The sequence below is a fragment of the Triticum aestivum genome, chromosome 3B (assembly GCF_018294505.1).
Source record: "Triticum aestivum cultivar Chinese Spring chromosome 3B, IWGSC CS RefSeq v2.1, whole genome shotgun sequence".
Taxonomy (NCBI): domain Eukaryota; kingdom Viridiplantae; phylum Streptophyta; class Magnoliopsida; order Poales; family Poaceae; genus Triticum; species Triticum aestivum.
Window position 1 is genome coordinate 836,040,740 of NC_057801.1, and position 20,269 is coordinate 836,061,008.

The window sequence follows — 20,269 nt, forward strand, 5'->3', positions numbered from 1 at the left end:
ATGATTACCGTACCACTCTGGTGCGGATCTTACTCTGGAAGACCTACGAGGTTTGATAGCAACTTGATCTGAAGTTTCATGATCATCATCATTAACTTCCTCACTAATTGGTGTAGGAATCACTGGAACTGATTTCTGTGATGAACTAATTTCCAATAAGGGAGAAGGTACAATTACCTCATCAAGTTCTACTTTCCTCCCACTCACTTCTTTCGAGAGGAACTTCTTCTCTAGAAAGGATCCATTTTAGCAACGAATAACTTGCCTTCGAATCTGTGATAGAAAGTGTACCCAATAGTCTCTTTTGGGTATTCTATGAAGACGCACTTCTCCGATTTGGGTTTGAGCTCATCATGCTGAAACTTTTTCACATAAGCATCGCAACCCCAAACTTTAAGAAACGATAGCTTAGGTTTATTGCTAAACCATAGTTCATACGGTGTCGTCTCAACGGATTTAGATGGTGCCCTATTTAATGTGAATGCAGCTGTCTCTAATGCATAACCCCAAAATGATAGTGGTAAACCGATAAGAGACATCATAGATCGCACCATATCCAATAAAGTGCGGTTACGATGTTCGGACACACCATAATGTTGTGGTGTTCTAGGTGGCATGAGTTTGTGAAACTATTCCACATTGTTTTAATTGAAGACCAAACTCGTAACTCAAATATTTGTCTCCGTGATCAAATCACAGAAACTTTATTTTCTTGTTACGATGATTCTCCACTTCACTCTGAAACTCTTTGAACTTTTCAAATGTTTCAGACTTGTGCTTCATTAAGTAGATATACTCATATCTGCTCAAATCATCTTGTGAAGGTCAGGAAATAACGATACCCGCCACGAGCATCAATACTCATTGGATCACATACATCGGTATGTATTAGTTCCAACAAGTGAGCAGCTCGTTCCATTGTTCTGAAGAACAGAGTTTTAGTCATCTTGCCCATAAGGCATGGTTCGCAAGCATCAAATGATTCATAACCAAGTGATTCCAAAAATCCATCTTTATGGAGTTTCTTCATGCGCTTTACACCGATATGACCCAAACGGCAGTGCCACAAATAACTTGAACTATCATTATTAACTTTGCATCTTTTGGCATCAATATTATGAATATGTGTATCACTACGATCGAGATCCAATAAACTATTTCATTGGTTGTATGACCATAGAAGGTTTTATTCATGTAAATAGAACAACAATTTTTCTCTGGCTTTAAATGAATAACTGTATTGCAATAAACATAATCAAATCATATTCATGCTCAACGCAAATGCCAAATAACATTTATTTAGGTTCTACACAAATCTCGAAAGTGTAGGGAGAGTGTGATGATGATCATATCAATCTTGGAACTACTTCCAACACACATCGTCACTTCACCCTCAACTAGTCTCTGTTTATTCCGTAACTCCTGTTTCGAGTTACTAATATTTAGCAACCGAACAAGTATCAAATACTCAGGGGCTACTATAAACACTAGTAAAGTACACATCAATAACATGTATATCAAATATACCCTTGTTCACTTTTCCATCCTTCTTATCCACCAAATATTCAGGGCATTTCCGCTTCTAGTGACCATTTCCTTTGCAGTATAATCACTCAGTTTCAGGCTTTGGTCCAGCTTTGGGCTTCTTCGCGGGAGTGACAACTTGCATCACAAAGAGCTTGGGAATCGTTTTCGTCATCCCTTGCATTATAGTTCATCACGAAGTTCCAGTAACTTGGTGATGGTGACTAGAGAACTCTGCCAATCACTATCTTATCTGGAAGATTAACTCCCACTTGATTCAAGCGATTGTAGTACTCAGACAATCTAAGTACTTGCTCACTAGTTGAGCAATTCTCCTCCATCTTTTAGGCAAAGTATTTGTCAGAGGTCTCATACCTCTTGACACGGGCATGAGTCTGAAATACCAATTTCATCTCTTGAAACATCTTATATGTTCCATGACGTTTCAAAAACGTTTTTGTAGTCCCGGTTCTAAGCCATAAAGCATGGTGCACAAAACTATCAAGTAGTCATCATATTGAGCTAGCCAAACGTTCATAACGTCTGCATCTGCTCCTGCAATAGGTCTGTCACCTAGCGGTGCACTAAGGACATAATTCTTCTTTGCAGCAATGAGGATAAACCTCAGATCACGGATCCAATCCGCATCATTGCTACTAACATCTTTCAACACAATTTTCTCTAGGAACATATCAAAATAAACATACGAAAGCAACAACGCAAGCTATTGATCTACAACATAATTTGCAAAATACTACCAGGACTAAGTTCATGATAAATTTAAGTTCAATTAATCATATTACTAAAGAACTCCCACTTAGATAGACATCCCTCTAATCCTCTAAGTGATTACATGATCCATATCAACTACACCATGTCCGATCATCACGTGAGATGGAGTAGTTTCAACGGTGAACATCAATATGTTGATCATATCTACTATATGATTCACGCTCGACCTTTCGGTCTCCGTGTTCCGAGGCCATATCTGTTATATGCTAGGCTCGTCAAGTTTAACCTGAGTATTCCGCGTGTGCAACTGTTTTGCACCCGTTGTATTTGAACGTAGAGCCTATCACACCCGATCATCACGTGGTGTCTCAGCACGAAGAACTTTCGCAACGGTGCATACTCAGGGAGAACACTTTTACTGTGATAATTTAGTGAGGGATCATCTTATAATGCTACCGTCAATCAAAGCAAGATAAGATGCATAAAAGATAAACATCACATGCAATCAATATAAGTGATATGATATGGCCATCATCATCTTGTGCTTGTGATCTCCATCTTTGAAGCACCGTCGTGATCACCATCGTCACCGGCGCGACACCTTGATCTCCATCGTCGCATCGTTGTTGTTACGCCATCTATTGCTTCTACGACTATCGCTACCGCTTAGTGATAAAGTAAAGCAATTACAGGGCGTTTGCATTTCATACAATAAAGCGACAACCATATGGCTCCTGTCAGTTACCGATAACTTCGGTTACATAACATGATCATCTCATACAATAAAATATAGCATCACGTTTTGACCATATCACATCACAACATGCCCTGCAAAAACAAGTTAGACGTCCTCTACTTTGTTGTTGCAAATTTTACGTGGCTGCTACGGGCTGAGCAAGAATCGTTCTTACCTACGCATCAAAACCACAACGATAGTTTGTCAAGTTGGTGCTGTTTTAACCTTCGCAAGGACCGGGCGTAGCCACACTCGGTTCAACTAAAGTTGGAGAAACTAACACCCGCCAGCCACCTGTGTGCAAAGCACGTCGGTAGAACCAGTCTCGCGTAAGCGTACGCGTAATGTCGGTCCGGGCCGCTTCATCCAACAATACCGCCGAACCAAAGTATGACATGCTGGTAAGCAGTATGACTTATATCGCCCACAACTCACTTGTGTTCTACTCGTGCATATGACATCTACGCATAAAACCAGGCTCTGATACCACTGTTGGGGAACGTAGTAATTTCAAAAAATTTCCTACGCACACTCAAGATCATGGTGATGCATAGCAACGAGAGGGGAGAGTGTTGTCCATGTACCCTCGTAGACCGTAAGCGGAAGCGTTATGACAACGCGGTTGATGTAGTCGTACGTCTTCACGATCCGACCGATGTAAGCACCGAACGTACGGCACCTCCGAGTTTAGCACACGTTCAGCTCGATGACGATCCTCGGACTCCGATCCAGCAGGGTGTCGGGGATGAGTTCCGTCAGCATGATGGCATGGTGACGATGATGATGTTGTACCGATGCAGGGCTTCGCCTAAACACCGCAACGATATGACCGAGGTGGAATATGGTGGAGGGGGCACCGCACACGGCTAAGGAACGATCACGAAGATCAACTTGTGTGTTATGGGGTGCTCCCTTCCCCCGTATATAAAGGAGCCAAGGGGGAGGGGGTGGCCGGCCAAGGAGGGCACGCCAAGGGGAATCCTACTCCCACCGGGAGTAGGACTCCTTCTTTCCTAGTCCAACTAGGAGAAGGGGGGAAAGGAGGGGAGTGGAGAAGGAAGGGAGAGGGGGGCCGCGCCCCAAACCCTTTGTCCAATTCGGACTGGGTTTGGGAGGGGCGCGCGCCACCTCCTGGCTCCTTCCCACTAAGGCCCATTAAGGCCCAATACTCTTCCCCGTATCCCCGTAACTCCCCAGTACTCCGAAAAATACCCGAATCACTCGGAACCTTTCCGATGCCCGAATATAGCCATCCAATATATCGATCTTTATGTCTCGACCATTTCGAGACTCCTCGTCATGTCCCCGATCTCATCCGGGACTCCGAACTCCTTCGGTACATCAAAACTCATAAACTCCTAATATAACTGTCATCGAAACCTTAAGCGTGCGGACCCTACGGGTTCGAGAACTATGTAGACATGACCGAGACACGTCTCCGGTCAATAACCAATAGCGGAACCTGGATGCACATATTGGCTCCCACATATTCTACAAAGATCTTTATCGGTCAGACCGCATAACAACATACGTTGTTCCCTTTGTCATCGGTATGTTACTTGCCCGGGATTCGATCGTCGGTATCCAATACCTAGTTCAATCTCGTTACCGGCAAGTCTCTTTACTCGTTACGTAATGCATCATTCCGTAACTAACTCATTAGCTACATTGCTTGCAAAGCTTATAGTGATGTGCATTACCGAGAGGGCCCAGAGATACCTCTCCGACAATCGGAGTGACAAAACCTAATCTCGAAATACGCCAACCCAACATGTACCTTTGGAGACACCTGTAGATCTCCTTTATAATCACCCAGTTACGTTGTGACGTTTGGTAGCACACAAAGTGTTCCTCCGGTAAACGGGAGTTGCATAATCTCATAGTTACAGGAACATGTATAAGTAATGAAGAAAGCAATAGCAACATACTAAACGATCAAGTGCTAGGCTAATGGAATGGGTCATGTCAATCACATCATTCTGCTAATGATGTGATCCCGTCAATCGAATGACAACACATGTCTATGGTTAGGAAACATAACCATCTTTGATTAATGAGCTAGTCAAGTAGATGCATACTAGTGACGTTATGTTTGTCTATGTATTCACACATGTATCATGTTTCCGGTTAATAAAATTCTAGCATGAATAATAAACATTTATCATGATATAAGGAAATAAATAATAACTTTATTATTGCCTCTAGGGCATATTTCCTTCAGTCTCCCACTTGCACTAGAGTCAATAAGCTAGTTCACATCAGCATGTGATTCAACACCAATATTCACATCTGTATGTGATTAATACCCATAGTTCACATCGTCATGTGATCAACACCCAAAGGGTTTACTAGAGTCAATAATCTAGTTCACATCGCTATGTGATTAACACCCAAAAGAGTATTAAGGTATGACCATGTTTTGCTCGTGAGAGAAGTTTAGTCAACGAGTCTGTCACATTCAGAGCCGTATGTATTTAGCAAATATTCTATGTCTTCAATGCTATGCATGGAGCTACTCTAGCTAATTGCTCCCACTTTCAATATGTATCCAGATTGAGACTTAGAGTCATCTGGATCAGTGTAAAAGCTTGCATCATTGTAACTTTTTATGACGGGCTCTTTTATCACCTCCATAATCGAGAACATCTCCTTAGTCCTCACTAAGGATATTCTTGACCGCTGTCCAGTGATCTACTCTTAGATCAAAATTGTATTCCTTTGTCAAACTCAGAGCAAGGTATATAATAGGTCTGGTTCACAGCATAGCATATTTTATAGAACCTATGACTGAGGCATAGGGAACGACTTTTCATTCTCTTTCTCTTTTCTTCCATAGTCGGGTTTTGAGTCTTACTCAACTTCACACCTTGCAACACAGGCAAGAACTCTTTCTTTCACTGTTCCATTTTGAACTACTTCAAAAATTTTATCAAGGTATGTACTCATTGAAAAACTTATAAAGTGTCTTGATCTATCTATATAGATCTTGATGCTCAATATGTAAGCAGCTTCACCGAGGTCTTTCTTTGAAAAACTCCTTTCAAACACTCCTTTATGTTTTCCAGAAAAATTCTACATCATTTCCAATAATATGTCATTCACATATACTTATCAAAAAGGTTCTAGTGCTCCCATTCACTTTCTTGTAAATACAGGCATTTCCAAAAGTCTGTATAAAACCATATGCTTTGATCAACTCATCAAAGCGTATATTCCAACTCCAAGATGCTTGCACCAGTCCATTGATGGGTTGCTGGAGCTTGCACACTTTGTTAGCATCTTTAGGATTGACAAAAACTTTCTGGTTGCATCATATACAATTCTTCTTTAAAAATCCATTAAGGAATGCAGTTTTGACATCCATTTGCCAGATTTTATAAAGATCATGGAGGAGTCATCCATGGAGCTCTAGCCATGAAGGAGTCATCCATGGAGCTCGGGGGCTCAACGTCAACATTGCCCTCAGGCGACTGTGCTATTTTTCTGGACAGCAAACTTGTATCCGCCGCCACCGCCTCTTGGAGTATCGCTTAAATGATTACTTCGGTGGAATTATGCGGAATTGAGTCTACAACAACTCTGCAAAAATTTCGTCGAGTTCCTATGGAGGAATCTCCGGCAATCTCCGATATACCGGAGGCCTGTTGAATCTGGACGAGAATCCAGACGAGTTTAGGGCGTGGTATCCAGCATCTAGCTCGGATGTCCTTTGGAGGATCCAACCGTTGATTTGCTGCGGAATTCCCATATCTACCACCTGCCAAACATTCAGCTCGATCCGACCGTCCAAACTCCGGGAAACTTCCGAATAGTGCATCACTTTTTGGATCTGTTTTCTGCGTGAGAACGAATCCGACCCGAGTTCATCTTCTTTATGAACGGGATCTCGGACATCTTTTTTGAAGGAAGTTTTCGTATAGGGTGTTGTGTTTTATTCTCAAACATATCCCAGTAGTATTAAAAGTATTCTTGCAATACGAACTTCACCGTCGTGCCGGTGTCAAACCAGCCCGACAACATCACTCCACGGTGGCCGACCTGCGTTAGACACGTCGTCGCTTTGTTGAGCCGAGCTCAATTTCTTCGGATCATCATCTCGGCCAGCCGAACAATAGTTCGGCATCGCGAAGGATAAATCGTCACCAACATCGCCGCCCCACGGATTACACGGAGCGGGCACACCTGCATCACCACATGGTCACTTCATCAAGCCGGCATCGACCACGTCACGACCTGCATCGCTAGACCGGGGGCTTCATCATCTCTTCATCAACCTACTCCGGAGATTTCGGTGTTGCCGGCCGACCAGCTCCATCACGTTAGCTGGACCGAGGGCTTTGCCTCGGCGAGCCAACCTTTGCCAGCATCGCCATGCCGTTGCTTTATCGCCCATCAGGCGATAGGTGTGCGGATCGAGTCCCAATTTTGGGAATCACCTTTCTTCGGATTGCTACAACAAATAAGCCAGGTGCTATTAATCCTAGTATTTTTTGCTTGTTAGGGATTCATTTTTCCAATGAATTATTACTCTGATTTGTCTGTCATATGTACGCAGGTCTATCAAATGGTGGCCGCATTAACGACGGTCGCATGGTGGTTCGGTCAGTTTCCGTACATAGTCCGGCGAACGCCGCATCTGGAACTCGAACCGACCTGTGAATTCAGGCCTTGCCATGCCTTTACCGCATCACGCCGCCGCCCTGCATCGACATTGACTTCGGCGCTAGGCCATATTTCTTTATTACTCACTTTGCATAAAATTTTTCTTATGCAACGAATTTTTTTTATTATTATTATTACTATTATCTCTGGTTTGCACTATTTTTTGTGCACAGGAAAATGATCCAGCCAGACTATATCCTTTGGCGTCACCTCGGCTGGACGGGGGGCTTCGTCAACACTTCATTACCCCATGCCGGGGACTTCGGCATCACCCTGCCGTCCTGCATTGACCGTGCTATGTCACCACTTCGGAGTGCCGAGCTCTTTGCTCCGCCACCTTGGGACCGGCTCGGGGATGGAACCTTGTCCGGCATCCGCCGGTTTTGACACCGACAACGGGCGTGGGTAACCCAACCGCGCCATTAACCGCGGCGCTTGGGAGATAAGCGAGTTTTATTGGGCTGGTGGGGGCTTGTAGTCTCGGCCGCCCATATAAGGGGATAAGGATCCACCCTTTCCATTTACGCCTTCTTCCTCCCTTGCTTATCCGTCCCTGCACACTCGAGCTCCAGTGCCCAAGTCCGCACTTCCCACCTCGACCTTTCTCCAATCATGTCCGGAGCGGGAGGTAGATGGATGGCCTCCTCCGTCACGGAGGGGCAAATCAAAAAGTTGAGGAAGGCCGGATACTTGTCTGACGATATCGCGCACCGGCTTCCCGAGGAGGGGCAACTCGTCCCTACTCCTTGGCCCCATGAGAGGGTCGTGTTTCTCCCCCATTTCCTTCGCGGACTGGGCTTTCCTCTTCACCCGTTCGTCCGGGGGCTCATGTTCTACTACGGCCTGGACTTCCACGATCTGGCCCTGAACTTCATCCTCAACATCTCGGCGTTCATCGTCGTATGTGAGGCCTTCCTCCGCATCCAGCCTCACTTTGGCCTATGGCTGAAGATCTTCAGCGTCAAGCCGAAGGTCGTGGGAGGACGTCAAGCGGAGTGCGGAGGCACCATGGTGGGCAAGATAACCAATGTTACATGGCTCGAGGGCGCCTTCGTAGAGACCATCAAAGGATGGCAGTCGGGGTGGTTCTATATCACCGAGCCGCGTGACCCTGAGTGGGCAGCGGCCCCTGAATTCTGATCCGGCATCCCCACTCGGCTCACATCTTGGAAGGAGACGGGCCTGTTGTGGGGTAGTCCGAAAGAGGTGACCGGACTCCAAACCTGCGTCCGAGACCTGGTGAACAAGAAGGTTAAGCTTGTCAACATAGTCCAGGTCATGCTCTTCCGCCGGATTCTCCTATGTCAACGACGGGCCTTCACCTTGTGGGAGTTCGACCCGGCCCAGCACCAGACTCTGTCCCGACTTTTCGACACAAAGCACGAGGATGCTTGGAAGGTGCCATTCAAGAGCTCCGAGGTCTCCCCACTCGTCACCGAGGATCGTGGATTCTGCGCCAATCGCCAAGCCACCGAAGTAAGCTTGCTTTTAGTCTCTCTCGGGACACTTGATTTTCATAGCATGATTCCGTGTAGGATCTAAACTCCTGCTCCTTTGACAGGACTGGAAGAGGACATCCGGACAGTTCGACTGCCCGGCCCCTTTGCCCGAAGGCCCAGCAGGCGCATGTTTGACGAAGCTGCTGGTTCCGGCCCCTCACGTGGTGCCGGAGAATAAGGCCAAGAAGAAGGCCACGGGGACCCGAAAGAGTTCTTGGCGCCTGGTGGTGTCGGATTCATCGCCCGACAACCCTGAAGCGCCCTCCGCCTCTGAGGACGAGGAGGAGGAAGAAGAAGAAGCCTCTCCCCCTCCAGCGGGGGGAGGAAAGAAGAGGAAGACCGCCCCAACTGGGGAGGCCGGAGGGTCCAAGAAGGGGAGGACCCTTCTGCCGGACTACGCCTCCGATGCCGAAGACGACGGGGAGGAATGGCCATCCAGGGTCAAGCCCCTGGCAAAATCGTAAGTATCCGGATACCAGAATAACTTATGGCGCTCCTCTAATGTATGGTACCTGACACCGAATTCAATCATGCAGTCCGCCCAAGGCTTAGCTCGGCGATTCGTCGTGCGGCTCCCTGGATTCGTCGGATGTGAATAGCGCTTCGCTTCCGACGGCCTCCTCCCCTCTCCCTACGGACGACGCCGAGGTGGAGTCCCAAAAGGGACTAAACCAGGAGGAGGTGGTCCTGGAGGCGCCGCAAGGCGACCTCCCGGACTCCAGGCCCAAAGGGGGTAAAACCTCAAAGGGATCTAAGTCCGGCCCCGGGCCAGACACCGCTCCGGAACCAACAACGGTTCCAGAGTCCGGCAAGCGGCGCCTTCATAAGAAAGGCACGCCTACGATGCCGGCGGCCTCCTTCCAACCGGAGACGCCATACAATTTGCTGGAGGTGCTTAACGGCGCCTCCATCAACGAAGAGCACCACACTGTTATGGGTGCGGTGATTCAGAAGGTTCAGTCCGCCAAGAGCGGGCTGACAAAAGCCTGTACCAGCCTGCTAACAGGCTTCAAGGTATGTAAAACATATAAAAATGTTACCGCATAGACAATAGCCCCTGATGCTCAGTTCGGCGTTAGAAAGAAAAGCCGGACTGAGGATCTAAAAAGATATATGCAGGAGTCTAACATAAATATGTCGATATGGGAATGCAGGCTACGCTGTTGACCTCGGCTGCACTGACTGCGGAGGTCGACGCATTGAAGCAGAACCTCGAGCGGTCCGAGAACGAGCTCGGCCGTGCCAAGAAGCATCTCGAGGACAAGGAGGGTATGTAAAACCGTATGTAAATGTATATAGAAATACTTGGTTGCAAATAATGACAGGACCAACGTGAACGTTGCAGGGGCCACGACCGAGGTGGTGACCCTGAAGGAAGCGGTGTCCAAGGCCAAAAACAGTGCGGCCTTGGAGCACACCGAGCGAGAGAAGCAGGAGGCACGGGTGGCGGAGGTGCGGCTAGAGCTTCAGGCTCTCGTGGAGAAACACGAGAGTTTGGAGCGTGACTCGAAGACTCGAGTGTCCGAGCTCGCCGTGGCTCTTGAGAGTGCCAAAACCGCTAAGACCAAAGCCCAGAAGGCCCTCCAGGAGATCGAGGCGATAAAGAAGATAGCAGCGGGTAAGGCATTCTTTATGCAAAGCAAGCATATAAAAGTGAATTATCTGTTACTTACCCAAATCCGGAGCTCTCTAGGAGCGTTCGCCGATCTGCCCTGTAGTGTGTCTGATGCTGCCGCGTTCTACCGCGCCGAGGAGGGGAGCTTGACGGAGAAGGTGTTCTGGTCTCAATATGCTGAGGCCGGACATCCGGTGCCCCTGAGCGACCAGCTGAAGCAGCTGGTCGAGCTCCACAAGGTGGCCGAACAGGCCATGAAGGGCCTCATAGTTCGGCTGTGGCCTAGAGAAGCCATGCCTGGGAGCTACTTCAGTCTGGTGCGGCGGCTGGTGGACGCTTGTCCATGGATTGAAGTCATCAAGCGCTCCCTCTGTATCGAAGGTGCCCGTCGGGCCCTTGCCCGTGCTAAAGTGCACTGGGGCAAGATGGACGCCGAGATGCTTGTGACGGACGCGCCACCGCCGGGCAAGGAGTATCGCAAGCCCGAGATGTATTATAAGGGCGTCCTGAAGGGTGCCCGCCTTATAGCGGGTGAATGCTCCAAAGATGTAATTTTTGATTAGACTCGCATCTGTTATCCTGTACGCTGAAAACTTTGTTCATATGCGCTAAGCAACGCTTGTTAATTTAAAATATTAACTTCTGTGCGACCGTTTATCAAATCTGAGAGATGCAAGTCCTCGGCTTCTACCCCCATGCCACGAGTGCTGGGGTGTTCGGGACAAACCTGAGCGCTCTTGTTCCCATTCTTGGGTCCATCTAGGGAGGCGCTCAGCACAACGAACAAGGCCATCAGACTTATAATGCTTTATCACTCTCACTTAGCCATAGAATTCTATAATTTTAAATTTCGGCGAAGCCCCTTGTATTCGGTAGACCGAGTTCGGGGCTCTATCCACGCCTAGGCTAGATAAATCCGGCTCCTCGCTCTAAGCGGCATAAGTCTTTAGGGACTCGAAAAACCTCGCGAACAGCGACCGATCTCTCGCACTATCATGACGGTTAGTTTTAGCTTTCTCTACTGAGGTGTTAACCCAGCTCAACTGGGGCACAATCGCAGTAGTTCTCCCAGCGCTACCTTAGCCAACATTGCGGAACGTAAGGTACCAAACCATGGGAGTCGGGCAAACCTAACTATTGACCCAAGACATGATTCGGAGCCAATGCATATAGTGCTATAAGTTCGGGGAGCCGCACTCATGAGAGTGTTCGGTCTTCTCACACCGTGTTATGGGGTGCTTAAGCCTCTGGTGTATTAGCCGTACCAAAGTGTACAGTTGCATAATATCATGACTGAACATATTTGTATAAAAATAGATGAGTACAATAATAGATAAGAGCTATGTATTGTTTATTAAAAAGGGCCGCTATGAAAGCAGAACGATACAAATAGTGCGATAAGCAAGAGATGGGATTATTTGACATGTCACCCTCCAGGGGCAAGCTGTGAGACTTTTAAGTAAAATAGGTATTTAGCTCGTTATAGAGACCACCTGGACATTTGACGTGGCTTGTTCTCTCCCTGGCTGTTGCATCATGTGTTCGACGAGTGTATTGCCGGACAGGCCTTCCGGATAGTTGGGTCCTGAAAGTATATATAAAAAAGGAAACGGCAGAATAGGGAGCCCCTAGTGCGGTTAAGCCGCATTCTGGGCGTGCCATAGTTGTGCCCCTCCCCTTATGCCCATGGTATTTCCAAAGCATAGTTATGTACGCGTGGTACCGCTATCGCCATCTGGCGAGGGCTGGGGTTGGGGCCACACTGCTATGCTTGCTAGGAACGTGCCAGCCAGTTTTGTTGTAGGTTACTTCGGGCGCGCTTGACGTTGTCCGGACGTTTAATACCCGGATTGGGGAATTTCCTTGAGAGGCTACTTTGTACTTCCGCCGCCAGGGCCGCCGTGTGCTCCTCCGTTCGGAGGGAGCGTTCGGTGTTTCCATTTACCGTAATGACTCCGCGAGGGCCTGGCATCTTGAGCTTGAGATATGCGTAGTGCGGCACCGCATTGAATTTTGCGAATGCGTTCATCCAAGCAGGGCATGATAGCCACTGCGGAATGGGACTATGTCGAAGATTAACTCTTCGCTTCGGAAATTATCCGGGGATCCGAAGACCACTTCGAGTGTAACCGAGCCTGTACAGCTAGCTTCTACACCTGGTATGACGCCTTTAAAGGTTGTCTTTGTGGGTTTAATCCTTGAGGGATCTATACCCATTTTTCGCAGTGTATCCTGATAAAGCAGGTTTAGGTTGCTGCCGCCGTCCATGAGGACTCTAGTGAGGTGAAATCCGTCAATGATTGGGTCTAGGACCAATGCAGCGAATCCGCCATGACGGATGCTAGTGGGGTGGTCCCTTCGATCAAAAGTGATCGGGCAGGAGGACCATGGGTTGAACTTTGGGGCAACCGGCTCCAACGCATAGACATCCTGGAGAGCATGCTTCTGCTCCCTTTTGGGGATATGGGTTGCGTATATCATGTTCACCGTCCGCACTTGCGGGGGGAAGCCCTTTTGTCCTCTGTTGTTCAGCGCCGGGGCCCCTCCTCGTCATCGCTATGCAGCCCCTTGTCTCTGGTTTCAGCACTTAACTTGCCTGCCTGCTTGAACACCCAACAATCCCTGTTGGTGTGGTTGGCTGGTTGTTCGGGAGTGCCGTGTATCTGGCACGAGCGATCGAGTATCCGGTCTAAACTGGATGGGCCCGAAGGGTTTCTTTTGAATGGCTTCTTCCGCTGACCGGGTTTAGAGCCTCTGAATCCGGCATTAACTGCCGTATCCTCAGTATTGTCGCTGTTAATGTGGCGCTTGTGCTTGTTGCGACGTGACCTGCCATTGTTGTCCTTGGTATCCGAATTGCCAGGGCTCTTGGTTATGTTATTGCTACGAGCTAGCCAACTGTCTTCTCCCGCGCAAAAGCGGGTCATGAGTGTCGTGAGGGCTGCCATAGATTTCGGCTTTTCCTGTCCTAGGTGCCAGGCAAGCCATTCGTCACGGATATTGTGCCTGAAGGCTGCAAGGGCCTCGGCGTCCGGACAGTCGACTATTTGATTTTTCTTGGTTAGGAACCGTGTCCAGAATTGTCTGGCCGATTCCTCTGGCTGCTGGATTATGTGGCATAAGTGCCCTGGAAGTTGTCAAGGAACGCGGATTCCAGGTCTTCCCAGCAACTAATTGACTCTGCTGGCAGGCTGTTAAGCCAATGCCAAGCTGGTCCTTTAAGCTTGAGCGGGAGGTATTTGATGGTGTGTAGATCATCACCACGGGCCATGTAGATATGAAGGAGATAATCCTCGATCCACACCGCGGGATCTGTTGTGCCATCGTATGATTCGATGTTTACGGGTTTAAAACCCTCGGGGATTTGATGATCCATTACTTCGTCTGTGAAGCATAGTGGGTGTGCGGTGCCCCTGTACTAGGCTATATCGCAACGCAACTCGGATGAGCTTTGTCTGTTGTGTTCGGCCTGGCCGTATTTATCATATCCGGCGTGACGGTTATCGTCACGTGATGTGGGGCGCCCACGCGATCCGTAGATCGATCTTGTTTGCCTTGCCTTATTCTCCAATATGTCTCACAGGTCTGTTGCGTCTCCCTGCGCTCTGGTATTTTTTGAGCGGCGCCGGGGTGCGGCTTAGGTCGAGGGCCGAAAGGCCTCTCTGTCGCGGCCACGGGGTGGCCGATCAGGCACATCGTACGCTGGTGATGTAGGTTTAGTTTCTTCCTCCTCTAGTTGGGGTAACAGCCTGCGCTTTGGGTAGCTCTTGGAGGGGTGTTCGAGTTTATACTCTTCGGCCGCCAGGACTTCAGTTCATCTGTCGGCTAGCAAGTCTTGGTCAGCTCTAAGCTGCTGCTGTTTTTTCTTGAGGCTGCTTGCCGTGGCCATAAGCCTGCGTTTGAAACGCTCTTGTTCGACGGGATCCTCTGGCACGACGAATTCGTCATCGTCGAGGCTTACCTCGTCTTCGGAGGGAGGCATATAATTGTCGTCCTCGACCTCCCTGTCTGCAGCTCTCTTATGAGGGCTGGCTCCTCCGTCCTCCTGCACTGAATCCTGCTGGAGGGGGTTGTCTTCGGCACTATCCGGGGTGTTGTTGTCTCCAGTACCGGACTCGCCGTTTTTGCTTTGGCGGGATTTAGAGCGGCGCCGCTGACGTCGGTGCTTGGGTTGCTTCTTGGAGGGGTTGTCCTCTGTTTTTTCATCGCCATCCCCTGATTTGGGGGTGTCCACCATGTATATGTCATATGACGAGGTGGCTTTCCAGTGCCCTATAGGTGCTGGTTCTTGGTCGTCTCCTTCATCGGCGTCCATACCGTCGATGTCTTCGGAGTCGAAGTCGGGCATGTTAGTTAAATCGTCGACAGTGGCTACAAAGTGGGTGGTGGGTGGGTTTCGAATTTCTTCGTCGTCCGCATCCCAACCATGCTGACCATAGTCCGGCCAGGGCTCTCCTGACAAAGAGAGAGACTTTAGTGAATTCAGGATATCGCCAAAGGGCGAGTGCTGAAAGACGTCCACGGCGGTGAACTCCATGATCGGAGCCCAATCGGGTTCGATCGGAAGGGGTGCGGAAGATTCGGAGTTCGGAACGGAGTCTGGTACCTTGGAGTCATAGGCCTCGCAAAGGACTAGGCTGGTATTCGGCTCTATCGCCGTAGAGATTGCGGCTCCCGGGGCGGCGTCCAACCGTCCGTCCCCGACTGACGCAGTCGGCTCCGAGCTAATGGTCGGAGCGGGCATCTGAGCGGCGCTCTGGGCGCTGTCCGGCGGCAGAGCTAGATCATGCCCATCGTGACAGTGCGGCGTGCTCGGCCGTGGCTCGAATCCGTCGAAGATCAAGTCCCCGCGGATGTCGGCCGTGTAGTTTAAGCTTCCAAACCTGACCTGATGGCCAGGGGCATAGCTTTCGATCTGCTCCAGATGGCCAAGCGAATTGGACCATGGTGCGAAGCCGCCGAATATGAAGATCTATCTGGGGAGAAAAGTCTCACCCTGGGCAGCGTCGTGGTTGATGATCGAAGAAGCCATCGGGCCTAAAGGTGACAACACAGAGGAACTCTCAATGAAAGCACCAATGTCGGTGTCAAAACCGGTGGATCTCGGGTAGGGGGTCCCGAACTGTGCGTCTAGGAGGATGGTAACGGGAGACAAGGGACACGATGTTTTTACCCAGGTTCGGGCCCTCTTGATGGAGGTAAAACCCTACTCCTGCTTGATTAATATTGATGGTATGGGTAGTACAAGAGTTGATCTACCAAGAGATCAAAGAGGCTAAACCCTAGAAGCTAGCCTATGGTATGATTGCTGTTCGTCCTGCGGACTAAAACTCTCCGGTTTATATAGACACCGGAGAGGGCTAGGGTTACATAGAGTCGGTTACAATGGGAGGAGATCTTCATATCATATCGCCAAGCTTGCCTTCCACGCCAAGGGAAGTCCTATCCGGACACGGGACAAAGTCTTCAATCTTGTATCTTCATAGTCCGGGAGTCCGGCCAAAGGTCATAGTCCGGCCATCCGGACTCCCCCTAATCCAGGACTCCCTCACTCAACTTCGACTCCGAAGACATCGACGGTATGGACGCCGATGAAGGAGATGACCAAGAACCAGCGCCTATAGGGCACTGGAAAGCCACCTCGTCATATGACATATACATGGTGGACACCCCAAAAGAAGGGAATGGCGATGGAACAATGGAGTATGACCCCTCCAAGAAGCAGCCTAAGCGCCGATGTCAGCGGCGCCGCTCTAAATCCTGCCACAGCAAATATGGTGATTCCGGCACCGGAGACAATAACACCCCGGACAGTGCCGAAGACAACCCCCTCCAGCAAGATTCAGCACAGGAGGATGGAGAAGCCAGCCCTCATGAGAGAGCGGCAGACAGAGAGGTCGAGGACGACAATTATATGCCTCCCTCCGAAGACGAGGGAAGCCTCGACGACGACGAATTTGTCGTGCCTAAGGATCCCGTCGAACAAGAGAGTTTCAAACGCAGGCTTATGGCCACAGCAAGAAGCCTCAAGAAAAAACAGCAGCAGCTTAGAGCTGACCAAGATTTGCTAGCCGACAGATGGACTAAAGTCCTGGCGGCCGAAGAGTACAAACTCGAACGCCCCTCCAAGAGCTACCCAAAGCGCAGGCTGCTACCCCAATTAGAGGAGGAAGCAACTAAACCTACATCACCAGCGTATGACACGGCCGACCGGCCACCTCGTGGCCGCGACAGAGAGGCCTCTCGGCCATCCATTCAAGCCGAACCCTGGCACCGCTCAAAAAATACCAAGGCACGGGGAAATGCACCAGACCTGCGTGACATATTGGAGGACAAGGCAAGGCAAACAAGATCGATCTATGGATCACGTGGGCACCCCACGACACGTAACAATAATCGTCGCGCCGGATATGGCAAATGCGGCCAGGCAAAATACGGCAGGCAAGGCTCACATGAGCTACGTCGTGATATAGCCCAATACAGAGGCGCCGCACACCCACTATTCTTCACAGATGAAGTAATGGATCATCAAATCCCCGAGGTGTTTAAACCCGTAAACATTGAATCATATGATGGCACAACAGATCCCGCGGTATGGATCGAGGATTATCTCCTTCATATCCACATGGCCCGCGGCGATGATCTACACGCTATCAAATACCTCCCGCTCAAGCTTAAAGGACCAGCTCGGCATTGGCTTAACAGCTTGCCAGCAGAGTCAATTGGTTGCTGGGAAGACCTGGAATCCGCATACCTTGACAACTTCCAGGGCACTTATGTGCGACCACCAGACGCGGATGACCTAAGCCACATAATTCAGCAGCCAGAGGAATCGGCCAGACAATTCTGGACACGGTTCCTAACCAAGAAAAATCAAATAGTCGACTGTCCGGACACAGAGGCCCTTGCAGCCTTCAAACATAACATCCGTGACGAATAGCTTGCCCGACACCTAGGACAGGAAAAACCGAAATCCATGGCAGCCCTCACGACACTCATGACCCGCTTTTGCGCGGGAGAAGACAACCGGGTAGCTCGTAGCAATAACATGACCAAGAGCCCTCGTAATTCGGATACCAAGGACAACAATGGCAGGTCGCGTCGCAACAAGCACAAGCGCCGCATTAACAGCGACAATACTGAGGATACGGCAGTTAATGCCGGATTCAGAGGCTCTAAACCAGGTCAACGGAAAAAGCCATTTAAAAGAAGTACTCCGAGCCCGTCCAGTTTGGACCGAATACTCGACCGCTCGTGCCAGATACACGGCAACCCCAAACAACCAGCCAATCACACCAACAGGGATTGTTAGGTGTTCAAGCAGGCATGCAAGTTAAGTGCCGAACACAGAGACAAGGGGCTCCATAGCGATGACGAGGAGGAGCCCCAGCCGCCGAAGAATAGAGGAAAGAAGGGTTTTCCCCCACAAGTGTGGACGGTGAACATGATATACGCAACCCACATTCCCAAAAGGGAACGGAAGCGTGCGCTCAGGGACGTATATGTGTTGGAGCCAGTCGCCCCAAAGTTCAACCCATGGTCCTCCGGCCCGATCACTTTTGATCGAAGGGACCATCCCACTAGCATTTGTCATGGCGGATTCGCCGCATTGGTTCTAGACCCAATCATTGACGGGTTTCACCTCACTAGAGTCCTCATGGACGGCGGCAGCAGCCTGAACCTGCTTTATTAGGATACGGTGCAAAAATGGGCATAGATCCCTCAAGGATTAAACCCACAAAGACAACCTTTAAAGGCGTCATACCAGGTGTCGAAGCTAGCTGTACAGGCTCAGTTACACTCGAAGTGGTCTTCGGATCCCAGATAATTTCCGAAGCGAGGAGTTAATCTTCGATATAGTCCCATTCCGCAGTGGCTATCACGCCCTGCTCGGGCGAACCGCATTTGCAAAGTTCAATGCGGTGCCGCACTACGCATACCTCAAGCTCAAGATGCCAGGCCCTCGAGGAGTCATTACGGTCAATGGAAACACCGAACGCTCTCTCCGAACAGAGGAGCACACGGCGGCCCTCGTGGCGGAAGTACAATGTAGCCTCTCAAGGCAATTCTCCAGTCCGGCTGTTAAACGTCCGGACACTGTCAAGCACGCCCGGAGTAACCTACAACAAGACCGTCTAGCATGTTCCGAGCAAGCATAGCAGTGCGGCCCCTACCCCAGCCCTCGCAAGATTGCGAAACCAGTACCACGCGTACATAATTACGCTCTGGAAATACCATGGGCATACGGGGAGGGGCACAACCACGGCACGCCCAGAGTGCGGCTCAACCGCACTAGGGGCTCCCGATTTTGTCAGTTCTTTTTTTTTGTTACTTTCAGGACTCCATTCTCCGGAAGGCCTGTCCGGCAGCACATTCACCGAACACACGATGCGACAGCCAGGGAGGCAGCAAGCTACGTCGAATGTCCAGGTGGTCTCTTTAACGAGCTAAATACCTGTCTTACATAAAGTCCCGCATCTTGCCCCTGGAGGCGGACATGTTAAAAAATCCCATCTCTTGCTTATCGCACTATTTGCATCATTCTGCTTCCATAGCAGCCCTTTAATAAACAATACATAGCTCTTGTCTATTATTTCATTCATTTTTATGTAAATATATTCAGTTATGACATTATGCAACCGTACACTTTGGTACGGCCAATACACCAGGGGCTTAAGTACCCCAGAATACGGTGTGAGAAGACCGAACACTCTCATGAGTGCGACACCCCAAACTTATAGCATTATATGCATCGGCTCCGAATCATGTCTTGGGTCAATAGTTGGGTTTGCCCGGCTCCCATGTTTTGGTACCTTACGTTCCGCTATATCGGCTAAGGTAGCGCTGGGAGAACTACTGCGATTGTGCCCCAGTTGAGCTAGGTTAACACCTTAGTAGAGAAATCTAAAACTGACCGTCATGATAGGGCGAGAGACCGGTCGCTGTTCGAGAGGTTTTTCGAGTCCCTAAAGACTTATGCCGCTTAGAGCGAGGAGCTGGATTTATCCGGCCTAGGCGTGGATAGCGCCCCGAACTCGGTCTTCCGAATACTAGGGGCTTCGCCGAAATTTAAAATTATAGAATTCTATGGCTAAGTGAGAGTGATAAAGCATTATAAGTCCGATTGCCTTGTTCGTTGTGCTGAGCGCCTCCCTCGAAGGACCCAAGAATGGGAACAAGAGCGCTCAGGTTTATCCCGAACACCCCAGCACTCGTGGCATGGGGGTAGAAGCCGAGGACTTGCATCTCTCAGATTTAATAAACGGCCGCACAGAAGGTAATATTTTAAATTCAAAAAGCGTTGCTTAGCACATATGAACAAGTTTTCAGCGCACAGGACAAACATAAGCGAGTTTATTCAAAAATTAAATCCTTGGAACATTCGTTCGCCACAAGGCGGGCACCGTTCAGGACGCCCTCATACTACATCTCGGGCCTGCGATGCTCCTTCCCCTCTGGTGGCCCATCCTTCAGCAGCTTCTCAGCATCCAGCTTGCCCCA